Raw genomic sequence first — 16,937 nt, forward strand, 5'->3', positions numbered from 1 at the left:
GATACGGCTTGCAGGGGCTCACTAAAGTCCCCTGCTAACCCCAGCCCACCAGGCTGCTAGAATGCAAGGCTTTTTTTCCTAAAGCCTGGAGCTCTCACATGCAAGTGAGAGCTTCAGGCTTTAGAAAAAAAGCCTGGCATTTTCATTATGTTGCCAAATCCCTACGAGGCACCCCTTTAAATTACAGGTGCAGGCGTGATGAAAGGGCTGCCTGCCAGGGGTTCAGCGACACAATGAAAAGGCAAGGCTTTTTTTTGTAAAGCCTAGAGCTCGCATGTAAGCGAGTATGTCAGGCTTTACAAAAAAAAGCCTCACGATTTTATTGTGTCACCGACCTCCTGCCACACCCACCTTTCATTAGAGATGCAGGGATCATCACCCAGTGGCGTCACCAGGAATCAAATTTAGGAGGGGCACAGAGGGGGCCAAAGACAAAAGTAAGGAGGGGGCACAGAAAAAAGTGGGGGGACGCCTATGAAAGGTAATGTGTGACATCACAAGCACTCCTGCAGAGAGGCTTTTGTGCACACCAACTACCCACACCCCACTGACCTCCTCCCCCATCAGAATGCAGGCACAAAATCATTCAGTGACTAATGGCCCATCATTAGCAGTTTCGTGCACTCAATTCTGATTGGAGGGGCTGCAAGCTGCTCTGCACACTATGGAGGTCGCTGTGCAGAAGCAGGGCAGGACACCTGAGAAGTGTCTCGTGCTCATGTTCATATGGATGCCAGAATGCATACCAAGATCACTGCTAGCTTTGAGACAAAAGGAGAGTATTTGCTGTGTGATATGCAGACATTTGCCTTAGTGTCACAAATAACACCACAAACAGAGAAAAGGTCACTGCTCACCTTAGGTAGGGGGGGGGGGAGGGCAAAAGTGGGGCACATGATTTCAGAGCGGGGGCACGGCCCCCCAGGCCCCGCCCTAGCGATGCCACTGTCATCACCCTTTCTCTCCAGTTGAGAGGGTGATGATCACCACATCTTCAGTGACAGGGATGCCTGGCAGGCGGTCAGCACAGCAAGGAAAAGACCAGCAGCACTAACCCGACCTGAATTCTGCCCGTTAGGGCCTGGCCCTTTTGCAAAATCGAGCTGGGGCTCTTACGGGGGCGTGGCCTAAAAGGCAACGTTCAGGTGAGGTAAGTGTTGTCTCTTAATTGTGGTCGACCCCCTGTAAGGTCATGCCTCTAAGAGCCCTGGCTCGCGTTTCAGGCCACTTAAGCTACTGACAGGGTCTCTAAAGCAACGTTTGCCACTTGCATGCCCCCCCCTGGCACTTCTAGTCTTACAAGTTAAACGGTGCAGTTGTGGTTTTGTTATATGGGGAAGGGGGAGAAGAGAAGAGGTTGTCGTGTCATGGGATTTGCCAGGCAGATCCCAAATTACACTTGCCAGTGTGTTCTTTGTGTGTTGTGTGTTCATTGCTGCTGGGTTTTGGTGGTCAGCGTTGGTGATGTTTGGGGGGGGGGTGTTGAGGTGTCAGGGTTTGGTGATGAATACTAGGAGATGCAATTAGCAAGTGAGTGCCTGATGTGTTTGCTGCTTGTTGGGTTAGGACACAGGGTGTCTGTTGATCAGGGTCAGACTGGGGCATACAATTGTCTCGGACATCAATAAAAAGTGGCCCACAGTTGCAAATGGCAATTCATTCCCTTTGTGACAGACTGCTTGAATAGTACCCAAGGGGGAGTTTTTTTGATAAAATGCAATGCAAATTGTGCAATTAAAAGAATATTTATTCAGCAACAACGGTCAAAACTACTAGCCACATGGTGAAGTAACTCATCAAACTGGCCCACATTGGCCAAAAAAGTTTCCCACTTGGACCCCAAAAAATGGGCCACACTAGTGTTTTTGGTTCAGCATTAATAGGGCACCATATGGAGCTTAAGGGCACAGGGGGCATAAGCGGGGGCTGCGTGGTCTTGTTAAGAATATACAGCTTTTAGAAGCTGTACTAAAAACGCACACATGTGCATAACCCAAAAAGGTGCCTGTCACCCCCGCCCCAATCCTCCCTCTCCCTTTCTCCCCCCCACCCCCCTGATCCCCTGCAGCCATGCTTCAAAGAGTAAACCAGTTGGTGATCCAAAGGGGCATGTTAGGATGTCACCCCAGAGTGCCAAAAGGGCCCAGGTGTGAGCAGCCAAGAACAAGAAAGGAAACGAACTGGCGGACGGCAGGTGATGCCAGGGCACGCACACATATGTAGAGTTTGTCGGCGCCAGCCGGCCGGCAGGGCTACAAGCCCGCCACCAAACGAATGGCCTGCGGCCACAGAAAGCGAATAAGAGGAGACCCTGCCAGCAAGGGTCTCCAGTTCGCACAGCTCTCCTCACGGAGTGCAAAGGAGCCTTTCTGTGAACGCAGAAGACTCCTGTTTTTTCACCCAACCCACCCACCCGGAAAAGAAGAAGAACTAAAAGACAGACACAAAAAGAAGAACAGGACACGAACGTTGTCTCACAGTCGTGGGATAAGAAGGCGGCACAGGCCCGGGGGACATCCACTGGCCCATGTGCCCAAAGGACTTTTTATGTTCTTCAAGCAAATTTTATGAATACAATTTCTTCATTGTGATATATGTAACTGTGCAATAAAAACCACAGCCTTTTATTGCCAACACTAATCACAATGTGTCAGTAGTGTATGTGCAACAACCCAGAAAGGCTGGGAGGAGGAAGGCTAATTATAACAGAAGGGCCCCAGGGACCATAGCTGCTCCTCAGCTTGTGCATAGGCCAGTCCGAGCTTGGTGTCGAGTTGTGTGGGTGTGTGTTAGGGTAGGAGGTTTTAAGTTAGATGTTACATACTGATTAAAGTGTCATACCTTTGATAGCACCTAGCAGTAGTCCTGTGACAGTGCCCCCAGCAGACCACAAATCAATTCATATTGCAGCACAGCGTGTGCCAGCAGTGGATAACAGGGCATAGTGGCATAGCAATGTAATACAGGTGGTTGTATACCAATTGATCTTTTCACAATTGACCTCGGGAGAATTGACCTCAGGAGAATTGACCTAATTTAGAAGGTCAATTAGGACATATATGTGGGGGGTAAACCCCCCGCAAACCCTCACCCAATCCAAAACACCCTGTAACCCTCCACCCAATACCCTTATATTATTTATGATCCAAAACCAACCCAATACATATATAAAATAACTAAAATAATATAAAGGTCAATAGTGCAAAAGGTCAATTGTAAAAGGTCAATTTGGATAATACCAATAAGGGTATCATCTGACTCGAAGTGTGGCATAGCTGGCAATATCAGGCATCTCGTGATTGAGTGCTCACATATGATCTCGGCAGATCATCAAAGAGCCTAACACAGGATCAAGCAGCACAGTGCAACTGATCACAGTGCACTCTATAGTATTGTAGCATAGGGCTTCCCGTTAAAGGCGCAACACAGCAAAGCGGGGGTGAGACCAGTGCCGTGCAGTGTTGGGCCTGGAGGTCCAGTCAGGCCTGGGGATTCTGTTGTGTGTGAACAAGTGAGTGTGGGGCGTGTGTGTGTGGTGCATGCTCGAATTTTTGCTGGGCGGTGGGCGCAAGTGGTGTGCAGGCCCAAGGGTTGGAGTGGCCTGCAGGGAACTCTGGAGATTTACCGGGGGCCTCTGCACTATGGGCCTCTTGTGTGGGTACCCCGCTTTTATGCTCCTCTTATCCTCCCTTGCCCACGTACCCCAGCCCCTTCCGTCCGTCCCTCCTCATCTGCCACATCCCTTTGAAGTCATTAAAGACCAATGGTTTTGGTCCTCCGTTTGTGAAATTTAATTTACATCTTGGTTTAATCTTCCCAGCCCTCCAAGTATAGCTGGGCGATTGGTACACCTTGCTTTACTTGTGGACCGGTAAATCAGGTTTCCCCACATCATTAATTTCCCCTTGGTGATTATATATTGGCAATATGCCAATCCCCCCCTCTTTTTTTCTTGGAGTAACCAATTTGGTCTTACCCTGACTAAATTCAACCCGCTAAATTTAAATTCGTAGGCATTCAAAGTAAAGCAGGGCCAGTAACCAGCCTTTGCTTAAATTTGGGGACCAAAGCATTGGCCATTACATTTTTTCTATTTGTACTGTACAATTGTTGAACTTTTTGTATAAATGAAATTATATTTTGTATTGTTTCTTTCCCTTACTTTTTTGCACAAATATCTCGTGCTCACTAAAATTATACTAACTCACAAATTATGTTACCATTGAACAACAAGAGTATTCATTGTGAAATAATGCTTTTTCCGTACTGGACTTGTGTCATACTTTCTTCTTTTTTTCCTTTTTTCTTTTCCAAAAAAACAAGTCATTTACTGTGTTATGATTTTTTGGTCAAAAAAGAAAAACACAAACTATTAATAAATTTAAGTAAATAATTACTAAGAATGAGGAATTTGAGCCTTATTTTGCCACAATTGGTGACCTAATTGTGTATTTTAGAGGATACTTGGCTTACTAGTTGAAGCACAATTTTGAAATAATCAGAACTGAACCATTCAGACACCCCAACATTAGGGCAGTGTCATTATCTGTGGTTGGAGCCCTTTTTGTTCTCCATTCATTTGTGATAAAGCTTTCAGTATGTTATTCCTCACTCTTAAAAGATTGTATATATAGCAGTGTTTCATTATATTTAACTACTTTTTAAACCCCATATGGGCAAATGTGATTTGAAATTCATTATTTGAATGTGAGATCCCCAAACCAGACTTAAATAGGTGGGCATGCTTGCATGGAGCATAGGGGGCCACTTGGAAAAACCTTTCCCGGGTCACTTTTGGTTCCGAGTCCACCCCTGTGCAGGCCAGACGAGTTGCCTGTATGTCGGGAGGATGAGCTTTTTAAGAGCTATGAGTCTTGGTTTCTGGAGCCTTTTGCCTGCATGCAAGTTACTGTAGTAGGGCAGTGAGTGTCAGCGGTTGATGTCGGGGTCGGGGCGTGTAACTGGGGAGTGAGCCCTTGATCTGATCAATACACAATGTGTGAGGGTGATAAGGCAAGGGGATTTTGGATGGGCATTAGGTATCAATCCCAATGCCTTAGATGGACCCAGGTGAAGGCTGCATACCTCCCATAGCACCGCTTAGGGGGCTAGCATTGCAGCAAGTCCCAGCTTTCCATCACTGGTCACATCCCTATAAAGCAGCAATGCATGCTGCAGTATTGCATTACACAGACGCAGCAAGACAAATCAGCTTGAATTGTGGCCTGATCTGCACTAGTCAGTGGCACTTCACTCAGTGGCATGTCAGAGGCAGATCATGGCAGATCTTGCAATATATATTTATTATTATTTATCTGTTCTCCTCTGCTGTGCACTTTCCACTCTCCCCCTTCCATGCACTTGTCCCCTTTCCTTTTCCCATGCACAGTCTCAATGTCACTGGGCCTAGTAAGATCGTTGTTTTGTTCTCCCCCGTTTCCCCTCCCTTGCCTTGTCACGCTCTGAAACACTTGTGTACGAGCACGATACAAATAAAATATATCATATAGCCCTTCATGAGCCAGCCTAGTGACATCTTACTGTGCCTAAACCCACCTGGAACCTAAAGAGTAACATGGAAAGGAACTGGCTCCTGTGGAAAAGGTGATTAACGACAACGTGCTCGGTGGTATCACTTGGGGCATGCATTAAATCATGAGCCCTTGCCTTTTTGTGCATTAGTGTGAGCGGAGGTGTGAGCAGGCCGTATCAGAACACTAGATTTTGGAATTCATCAAATTCAGTCCCCTATACTGGTGGGATCGACAGACTTTTCATAATGCCTTAAGCTGGATTCTGCATCTGGGCGGCAGTTGCTGTAGTGCTGGTGTTGCCTGTTCTCCCTTGTCCAGCCAGACTAATTGTAATTGTTTGTTTGTACAGCGCTTATACACAGGTGAAGTGCTTCAAAGCGCTTCAAGACGGGAAGGGAGCAAGGGAATACAGTAGTAATTCTTATGCCTTGAGGTTTCCGAATGATCCAACTAAAAGTTAGCTAGCGTACTAGGCCAGGCCATTTCTCCTAGGGCTTCACGAAGTGTTTCGGGTGAAACCAGTTTAGGGAGGGGAGAGAAAGGGGGGGGACAAGACCGCACTTACTACGCCTAGAGAATTCAGGTAATGCAAGTGTACAGGCAGAAGTGCAAGGGAGGGGGAGCGGGAACAAGTGTGCCCAGTCCAGCAGGGCCCTGGGTTAAGTGCAGAGAGGTTACCCCTCTCCTGGAACGTGCAGTAGTACTGAGCATAGTGCAGAACTGTGCAAGAGCAAGACTGATGGGGGAGCCTGGGACCTGTGAGCCACTGGAGATGATCAAGGCGACCAGTGAGCAAAGCTGAGCAGAGTTAGGAGAGAGATGGAGGAGTGAGATGGAGAGAAAGAGAGAGGAGGGTAGCAGGGGAGAGGGAGAGAGAAGAAGGTCTTAAGGAGTTTCCAGAACTTCAGGGGCTCCGGCTCAAGGCGGGGAGAGGCAGGGAGGCTGTTCCAGAGGGAGGCACCTGCAGAGGATAAAGATCTACCCCCAAATCTCTGCTTGGAAAAACGTCTCACCCGCAGAGAGTTAGAAGAGGACGAGCAGAGGGCTCTAGAAGGAGAGCATTTAGGAAGAGAGCGTCTAAATGCTGCCATTTAGTTCTCTCGGACAGTGTGTCAAGTGGTATTCGGGAATCCTCAGATGCTGTTAGCATAGTCGAGCCTTGAGAGCGCCGGAATAAATTACGGGATCCTTTGTGTGATGGACGGTAAACGCATTAGGCCCTTAAACGTTCTGATGTGGAAGGAGCCCTGCCTCACCAAGTTTTTGATTTGTGGCTCAAGGGTAATGTGGCCACCCATCAAGATTCTCAGATTCTAGGCTACTTCTGATCTCTTGGGGCAGTTGGGCATCATTTCTTGCCATGCAGTGGTTGTGAGGTCTAGTGCATTGGTGCTGCTTTGTACTGTGCCCCGGTTGGGGTGAAGTTTGAGAGCATTTCGTGCCACCCAGTCATCCACTTGTGTGAAAAAGTTGTGTGGTGCCTCTCTTTGGTGTTCTAATTTTTACTAAAAGAACACCAACATTATTTTGGCTTCATCTGTGTAGTTTGGACATTTGAAATTGTGTTCCTGGACGATTCTCAGGAGTTAAAACAGAATGGGTTGGGCTGTAGTTTTGATAGCCATCTCGGGTGTCGCCGCAACATACTTCCTGTGATTTCTAATTCAGGTCAGACAGAGGAGGGGTTCCCAACAGCTAATTTTGGGGCCTATAAAGAGCAAGGCAAATTAACATCGTTAGGTCAGGAATGTTCTAGAAAATACATTGCCAGAGGGTCTTTCACCAGGATGTTGTCCAGTCCCAGGTGAATCTTAAAGGTGTTTCTTGTGAGGGTTCATATAGGTTCAAAGCAGAAGTTCTCTATGTTCTTATTAAATCACAGTTCTGGCCACCCCACCTCGCTGTTGGCTTGTCAAAACAAGACAGATATGGGGTCATGTGCAGGGTGGTTTAAGCAAAAATAAAAGGGAGTCCAGTTTAAATGTTCCCCACAATTCCACCGGAGGCTTCCTGGGGTCCCTCATCGGTCTCAGTCTTTCAGCAAAAATCTCAAGTCTCTGGAGATTATAGCTTCCTTGGCAATGTCCTTGTGTAGCTAGGAGACTGTGGTAGGCATTTTCTTCCTGGGTCTCAAGCCTGCATTGCAGCTTGATGGTAGTTCTGCAGTGGTAAGTAATGCTTGGTCTGGCTGTACTCAGGCTCAGAGCCTCAGGAAGATAGGTTGCCACTCTAGACTGCATATGGGATTCCTTCCTTCTGAGGTTCTCGTTTCAAGCCTCTCTCAGGGATTTGGGTCTCTGGATCTCCAACCCCAACTGTGACTCTTCCTTGCCATCCAACTTCGAGCTTGCATCAAGGGGTATCTTCCCAAACACCTCCCTTTCCTTGAGATGTTATAGCAGCTCGTTTCCTCCTTGGTTCCACCACATGCTCTTTTCTCGTAGATGCGCAGCCTGCAAGTATGCGTTTCCCTCAATCCTCTTCTCCTCAGCTCTCTGTGCCACTTCCTCCTCTTTGCCTCTTCTTCCTACTTCCTTCTTCTCTCCTCATCTGGCTTAGATATTTCACTCATATGCATGCCAGGTGCCCAATTCTTAGTTACCCCTTGCTTGGCTCCCCTCATCACAAGCTCCTTGGCTTTTCCTCACCCTTTCTACTTCTCTCTCCACCTTCTTATGGACTTCTCTCATCACCTCCTTCTTAGACTCTCTCGCCACTTTGTGCTTGGCATCTTTTAACACCTCCTGCTTGGCTCCTTTTACCTCTTCCTTAGTCAGCTCCTCATTCAATGCCTCTTTCTCCACATCTCATCACCGCCTCTTCCCTGGCTCAAATGATCACTCCCCCCACCTCCCCATGACACCCTTTCTTCGCCCCAGCTCCTCCAAGAAATTCCTCCTTCTCTGCCGGGAGTCATTCTTCCCCCACCATCCTGGGTCTACTATCCCCCAGATTGTTAGGTCTACTTTCCACCAGCCACCAGGAATTGCATGACCCCCCCCCCCGTCTTTCCCGCAGGCACCTAGGACTCTCCTACCTCTTCTATCTACTCCTCAACCCAGGCTCCTTAGTCCATCTCTTCTGAGATTCCTGGATCTTTTCTTTGCCCTCCTGTCTCCTGTTCCACTGCTTCTGCACTATTTGCCAGCTGTCTCCAACTAAGCTCCTTCTCCAAACTGGACAACTTTCTGACACAGGCCATTTCTTTTATAGGCCCTTAATCCCTTTTTCCAGCTTCTCTCTGGCATGTATTCATTCGGTCTGACACCCTATTCAGCTGAAGTGCGGATTGGATGATGATCCCTGCCCCTGGCAATGAGTTTGAGTTCTAACTTCATGTTGGCTAGTTCCTACCCATGGGCAGCCCTCTTTTGCTGTGACACACCCTCGCCTAGCCCTTGGTGCTGGGGGAGGGGGATTCCTTTAGCCTAACAAGTCTTAGCTGTAGGATTGTGGAGAAATAGTGTGGTGACTGGTTGACTGAATCTCAAATGTCCATCCAAGTTTGGCTCCACTCTTTGACCCTCTAGTTTTATATATGATTTCTGCACCTGTGTGACGGGAGTAGAATGTTCAGGTGCTGCTGGCTCCATTCGATTATCCATCCTTAATTCCCTTACTGGATAGGATCACCTAAGGTGGCATGGGGGGTTTGCCAGGGGATCCTCCCCTTGCTGTGTCTGAGCCCTGAATCACCTGGCTTCTCGTGGCACCATCTACCAGTAACATCAGGCAGGGGACTTCATGTGTGGGACCAAGCAGAAAGATGGACGCCTTCTCTGTGTTGTCCAAAAGGAAGGATGTTGTTCATTGGTCTGGGTTGTCACGCTGGTCAAACATACTTCTTTCAGCCTTTCCTTAAGGATGCTGTGGCTCATTATATCAAATTCTAATAAAATGTCCAGAAGTATTAGGGTGCAGGGATTGTCTGTTCACACATTTCTTTAGGTCATCACAGGCAGGTAGCCAGGTCAGTTCTGATCCTCCCATTGGTCTGAATCTGACCTGAGCTTCACCTGTTATGCTGTTTGTGTCTATGTGCATGGAACGCTGGTGGCAGTTTGGCCTCTCCCGAAGTTTGTGAGGGAAGGGTTTGTTGGCCATAGGACTGTAGTTGGCTGGACCTTCTGGATTTCCCTTAATGCTGTTCACGAGGGGGCTTGATGAAAGCTGTTGTGAACCCTTGAGGTTGCATCAACATGCTAGCAGGAGTTTGCCACAAGAGGTCGGTTTGGTAGATATGCCATTGTAGCGGTTTGCTGGTGACCCTCTTCTGTTCCTAACTTTCTCAAGGTCTGCAAACACTAGTCTGGTGAATGATTTCAATGTGTTCAGGGATGATGCTTTTGTGGTGGGTGTCTTCTAATCCTCCCCTGTCATGGGCATCAAGTTTCTCGTTTTTTCAGAGGGAACTTTGAATTGAAACGTGAGGGTACATAATCTCAAAGGTTCTGATTCTGATATGGAGGCCGATTTTTAAATTAAAGCCTGCTAGGTTCTAAACCTCCTTTCGTTATTATGGCCATAATAATGAGGAGCCCGGGTTGTACCGGGTGGGGATGTCCGGGGGCCCTCTTTAAAGGGCCTCACTTCGCTCAGGCCTATTAACTCCCTCCTAATAATTCGCACCCTGGGCCGTTGATACCCAGTACGGGCCGTGTTCCTCATCATTATGCATTCGTGTAGTTATTAGCATTGTGAAGTTTCCTAAAAGAAAACGGAATTGGTAGGCTATGCCACCGGGCCTCACCGAAAAGGTATGTTTCTTGGTTTTTAAAAATTAAACACTCTTAGCATCTCTGTAGGGCAAGAGGCAAGCAAGAAAGGGAAGGGTAAGCAGGGATAGGAAGGGGGCGCTGGCAGCTCTTGGAACACAGGCTCATACCAGAGAATCCAGCCCACGTTTCATGCATCCTGATTGGCAAGCGCCTCCTTCTATGGTGCCAATTGAAGATGTGCTTTTGTTGTCAAGGAGTTTGTTCTGTGAATTTTGTACAGTGTTCTGCTTTTGCTCTCAGTACCTTTGCCCTGTAGTACCGCCTGTGCTATTGATCTATTTCGAGTTCCTGTTATAGTTGTGTAGTTCCTGTTATAGTTTTCCCACCTGATCTTTTCCCGTTTCATGTTCTTCTTTAGGGCAATTAGCTTGCTGTCTGTTATCTCCTTGGTTCTGATGAATTTCTGGGGCCTGCGCTTCCTCAGGGTTTAAGGATCCCAATGTGTAGTGTGTGCAGCCCTCATTCTGTATTTAAATGATATCGGTGAGGTTAATACTATGTATTTCAAGTGTGTTTTTGCGGTTGTCCATGTTCAGGTTCTTCTAGTTTTGGGTTACCATTGGTAGCATTTTCTCGTATGTAGGAAGGGGGCTTGTGAGTGTTTGAGTACTAAATGGTATGGGGAGATGGCTCTCCAATTGAAGGGGTAGATATCATTTCGCACAAGGTAGGGTGGGATTGCGGCATCATGGTTAAGATTCATCCAGGTCTTCTTTACACGTGAGTGCCCCTCGCTTGATGGTGAGGGTAGCTGTCTATTCTGCGCTTTGCTAATAGGCACAGAGCCGGTGCAAGGACTTTGGACACCCTAGGCAAGAAGTTATTCGTATGTCCCTGCTACCAACCCCATGTGTCCTGACTATACAATGCCCTCATCCCAGATGTGTCCTCACTACTTCACATGCATGTCTTGCCCACCATGTTCTCAAGTTGCAGTTTCTCCGCCATGTTTTAGACATTTACATAAGGCAATAGTAAATAATTCTCTCTAACACACACACAATATATAATATAGATACTGGATTAGAGAGTATGTCCAGATCAGGAAGGATGAGCAATAGAAATAGGCAGAAGCAGTAAACACCTGTTTTCAGTAGAATTGAAAATAATGACACTCAGACATACACCCTTCCTACTTTTCCTGTGAGGCAGTTTTCTGGGCTATTGTGAATGACTTTATTTACATACAGTAGTCATTTATTTAAAAGTTGTTGGAAAGAGGCTATTTCTTCCTTCCACCAACCCCACTGGCTCTTTTTTTCTTTTTATTTGCATATGGCTAAAATCAAGTTTCAACCTTTTGCACAATCAATTAATATTACATCAAATCAAAGACAAAATAAACACTGTCTCTCTGCAGGCACCCCTGATTTGGCAGTGGAACTACCACTGGCTTTGCTTACCACATCTCTGCGTCTGCCCTGCACAAACCTGCATCTATGAAGCTTCCACTAAAGAGAGTGGCAGAAACCGCTGCTTGAGACACTGAAAGTGAGAGGGTGTTAGTGGCTGTCTGTAAATTTGCTTCTGGAACGTTTAGCTCGGTTTGATGGCAGCCCTTTCACATCCTCTTTCCAGATATCATGGATTGCAGAAAAATACCCTTTGCTCCACTGCATTCGCAGGTGAGAGGAGGGGATTCCCTGGGTATCTCAGAGAGGGAGAGGAGAACAGGATTGAGCCATCCCAAAGCACATGGAAATCCACCCAGTGAAACTACATTAGCCAGGATGATTACCACCAATTAGGAACATATCTGAAAATGAAGCAGTGGCTCTGCCTCGCAGAGTAGGCCGCCATGAAATGTAGGGAAGATATGATGAAAGCTCGGCTTACACCAGGTTTTCTAATTAGGAGAATTAATGTGTGTAGCTGGGAGTTTTAATCAATGGTACCGGCCCAATGTTCTTTAAAATGTCTCAACTCTCACAAACCTCCCAGTATAGGTCCTTCTGGTACTACCCAGTTTGCTGCGTAAAGTTACACGTGTTTCATGAGTGTGTGCCACACCTCTTCCTTAACTCACTAGCAGGTACAGTACTGGCACAAACGGTGCAAACATTATTCACACTAAATAAATACAAGACATCACTTGCAGCAGAAGTTGAAGTGTCACTACAAGCTTCCCCAACAACCAAGCATACATACTGTCATGATCTCTGCTTCCAAAAGGTCAGGGTTTTCCCAACTCCCTTGGAAGCAGATCCATAACCCAGGTTCCGAGTGCCAACCAGTCCCAATTGGGACCTTTTGGACCCAGTCCTGGCGCCAGTGGCACCAGGCTCATAAATATGCCCAGTCCCAGCGCTGGAAGCGCCGGGCTCATAATGCTTGGGTGGACTTACCTTCAGCAGACCATGCTGCTTACTTGCCTGCCAGTTGAGCCTCTGATCCTCTTCTGTTTGGAACTACTTTTCCTGTTGGGTGGGGCTGGAGCCACTCCCTAGATTCAGAACACTGGAACGGTTCTGGAAGGCAGGAACTCTTTTCTTACCAGGAACTCTTTTCTTACTTAGGCGTGGCTGTGGAAGGAGACACCTAAGCACTACAGGAGGCTATTTAAACCACACCCGGTGGATGAATCTTGCTTTGCGTTATTCTGCAACCTCTGCAGCAGAACGCTCATCGTGTCTTCTGCATCCGGTCCTGGGCCTAAGGAAAAAGGCTTACCATCCTGAATCCAGTCTTCAGCAACACCTATAAAGACAAGAAAGAACAGGTTAGCATTCCGGCATCTGAAAGGCTTACCATCCTGAATCCAGTCTTCAGCAACACCTATAAAGACAAGAAAGAACAGGTTAGCATTCCGGCATCTGAAAGGCAAAGGCTTACCTACTCTTCGTACGCTCCGGAGGCCTTCGGCGCTGCATCCCGCATCTGAAAGACAAAACAAGGTGCGTTTAAAGACATTGGGGAACTTTAATACTCACGTGCCATTACTCCTTTCCATATCTAATCCAGTGGGTATTCCGGCACCCTGCAGCCGCTCCGAACTCGTACCTGCAAAATAAAAAGACAGTTAGAGCGCATAGTGAAGCAGGCAACAAGCGCTTACTTACGTGCTTCCAGGCGCTTCTATTCATCACACGGGCTCCATCTTCAACTCACTTCAGCCCGTCATCCGCCATCGCCGGAACCCTGCAAAACAAGAGACATCATTACTAAAGACTTTAAAGACATTTGAATGACTCGAAACTTACAGTTCGTGCAGTAAACGACGGACAGCAGTCCTCTGAAGTCAAGAGGCCTGCGCTACCTATCCAGTGAAGAAACTGGTTACAGCACCCTGCCCCGAGGCAGATGGAGAGCTCGGCATTCACTTACCTAAGGTGAGAGCGTTAACCTTTGGGGGTCTACTGGAGAGGAGAAGAGGAAAGAGATAGGGACACCCCAATAACCCCAGTTCATTAACCCCATATTTTCTATCTGCAGACATCTTACTCTACACGTCAGGCATACAGTGCACAGAGGTCCAGCCCAAAGAGCCAACCGGGTGCTACACATCACCTTTGAAGATACGGTAGTCGCCCAGTCAAGACCGGCGCCTCTGCGAGAATCAGGTGAGCGTTACAGAACGCAAAGCCTACCGCAAAACTCTCGCCCAGGCGCTATGGAAACCTCGGATACTGACCCCCTAGCCCGGTTACTTGGGGAACTAAGGGCAGAAGTGCATGCAGCTCGTCAGGAAACGAATGCTCTAAGAAGGGAACTAATTATTTCCAAGGAGAGAACAGACAATCTTGCTAGACAAGTGCTACAGTCACAAGCCGGACAGACCCCGTTACCCGCATCAGGGGCAAATCTTCCTTCAACATCCTCTATGAATCCAGTGCAGATCAACCTACCTGGGAATGTACCTCTGGCTCCGCCCGAACGATTTTCTGGTGACCCAAAGAGGTTTGCAGTATTTATCAATCAGTGCCGGTTGCACTTCTTATGCCGGCCAGCAGCCTTTCCAACTGATCAAGCAAAAGTAGCTTTTGTACTTTCGTACCTTAGTGGCAATGCGGCAGACTGGTCGATCCCTCTAGTTAATCAAGATGATCCGGTTCTCCATGATTTTCAAGCCTTTCAGCTTAGTATGGAAAAACTGTTCGCAAGACATTCACAGGGGCAGGCCTTGGACAATGAGCTTCTTTCGTTGCGACAGGGTAATCAAGACCTTTTGGCTTATATTGCATCTTTCAATAGACTAATAGTGGAAACTCAATGGCCTGAGGACAAAAGGATTACGCTGTTTTATAGAGGTCTACGTGGAGAGCTCAAAGACGTTTTAGCCCAAGTAGTGAATCCCCCACAAGACTGTTCGGATTATATAGACTTGGTCGTTCAAATAGATCACAGGCTGCAGAACAGGAAGGCCGATCGTTCCAAGTTTGATGCTCGAGTATTTTCCAAACCGCCAACTCCTTCCAAAGGAGTAGACTCCGGGGAACCCATGCAAATAGGGGGTCTGAAAGGTCCTCTAACACAAAGGGAGCGGGAAAGGAGGAAACAGTTGCAATTATGCCTATATTGCGGAAACTCAGGGCACTTTCTTCGAGACTGTCCGGTGAAACCTGCCAAGAAGGCAGTAGGAGCTGCAGTTACCAAAGTTACAAACTCTGAGCAGGGAAACGACCTCGCCCGACAAGAATAGAGGTCCTCTTGCCGAGCGTGAAAACCAGTTCCGTGACCTCGCATTTCGTGATACCTATGGTCCTCATTAGCCCTGATAATCCGGATCGATTACATGCAATTGAAGCTTACGTCGACAGCGGTGCCATCGGCAATTATGTGGATCATGAAATGGTTTTGAGGATGAATCTAACTCTTTGTCCCAAGGCTGTAAAGGACGTCATTACTACGGTGGATGGTACGGAGATAGCCTCCGGGCCAGTAACGCATACCACTCAAGAGGTGACGCTAGTAAGTCAAGATGGACACCATGAGAAGATCGTGTTCGATGTGATCAAGGCCCCTCAGTTTCAGATTATTCTAGGAATACCTTGGTTAGAGAAACACAATCCTCTGATCGATTGGCGAACAAGAACGGTCCAGTTTCCAGAATGTGTCTCTACTTGTCACCCTCCACCTGGTGTTGCACTGGCCGCAATTTCTTCAGAGACTCCCCAGTTACCTCCCGAATACCTAGAATACCAAGATGTTTTCCGAAAGGATCAGGCTAACTCTCTACCTCCTCATAGGTCTTATGACTGCCAGATAGACCTGATACCTGGATCTACTCCTCCTTGTAGTAGAATGTATGCCCTCACCGAGCCTGAGAACCTTCACCTTCGACAATACCTGGATCAATACCTGGCAAATGGGTTTATTCGTCCTTCCAAGTCCCCTGCTTCTTCAGCTTTGTTCTTCGTTCCAAAAAAGGAAGGAGACCTTAGAACTTGTATCGATTATCGCTCCCTGAACCAGATCACCGTTAAGAATAGATATCCGTTACCTTTGATCCCTGAACTCCTGGACCAAGTCAGAAAAGCATGCATATATACAAAGCTGGATCTTAGAGGAGCTTACCACTTGGTACGAGTAAAAGAGGGCGATGAATGGAAGACGGCCTTCCGCACCAAGTATGGGCTATTTGAATATCAGGTCATGCCCTTCGGACTTTGCAATGCCCCGGCCGCCTTTCAATATTTTATGAACGATGTCCTCAGAGAGCTCATAGATGTATGTGTTGTTGTTTACATTGACGACATCCTCGTTTATTCTTCATCGGAATCTGAACATCGGAAACACGTGAAAATGGTCCTCGAAAGATTGCGTCAACACAAACTTTTCGCTAAGTTGGAAAAATGTGTTTTCAACGTGACTGAAGTTGAATTCTTGGGATTCATATTATCACCTGGCGGAGTGCGTATGGATTCAAAGAAGGTCGATGCAGTTCTCAAATGGCCATCACCATCCTCCGTAAAAGGTGTGCAAAGCATGTTAGGCTTCGCTAACCTTTACCGCAGGTTTATCCCCGAATTCTCTCGAATAGTCCAGCCCATCACTGCCTTGTTAAAGAAAAATCAACGTTTTGAATGGTCTACCGAGGCGGAACAAGCTTTCCAGGATTTGAAGACTAAATTTATCTCTGCACCAATCTTAAAACACCCTCGCCCCGAACTCCCCTACATCGTGGAAACTGATGCTTCAAGCCTTGCCATGGGGGCAGTTCTATCACAAAAGGACCCGGTAACCAATCAGTTGCATCCCGTGGCATTTTGGTCCCGCAAATTCTCGCCTCCTGAAATCAATTACACGATTACTGACAAGGAACTTCTGGCTATCAAGTCTGCCTTTAAGGCTTGGCGGCATTATCTGCTGGGGGCCCGACACACCGTTACTGTGATTACGGATCACCGAAACCTGCAATATTTGAAGACCGCAAAAGCCCAATCCTCTAGACAACTCCGTTGGGCATTATTCTTTGCCGAGTTTGACTTCATAATTACCTATCGACCTGGTACAAAGAACGGTAAAGCCGATGCCCTTTCTCGGATGGGAGTGGAAGAACACTTGGTCAACCCTAAACCTGTACCAATCATTCCCGAACAAAGAATTCTGGGTGTAATCGCCACAGAATCCATAGAGGAAGTTAAGGATAAAGCCAGGCAACTTGTAACTCCAGCAGACATACAGA

General features: G+C 47.3%; 1 protein-coding gene across 2 annotated transcripts in view; it reads right to left on the bottom strand.

Annotated features, from left to right (window-relative positions):
• The window catches only part of LIMK1 (LIM domain kinase 1), a 340,745-nt gene that overhangs the window by 236,216 nt on the left and 87,592 nt on the right, over positions 1–16,937 (bottom strand). The gene's annotated exons all lie outside the window — the stretch shown is intronic.

The sequence above is a fragment of the Ambystoma mexicanum genome, chromosome 9, assembly GCF_040938575.1.
Source record: "Ambystoma mexicanum isolate Mex_15411 chromosome 9, UKY_AmexF1_1, whole genome shotgun sequence".
Lineage (NCBI taxonomy): Eukaryota > Metazoa > Chordata > Amphibia > Caudata > Ambystomatidae > Ambystoma > Ambystoma mexicanum.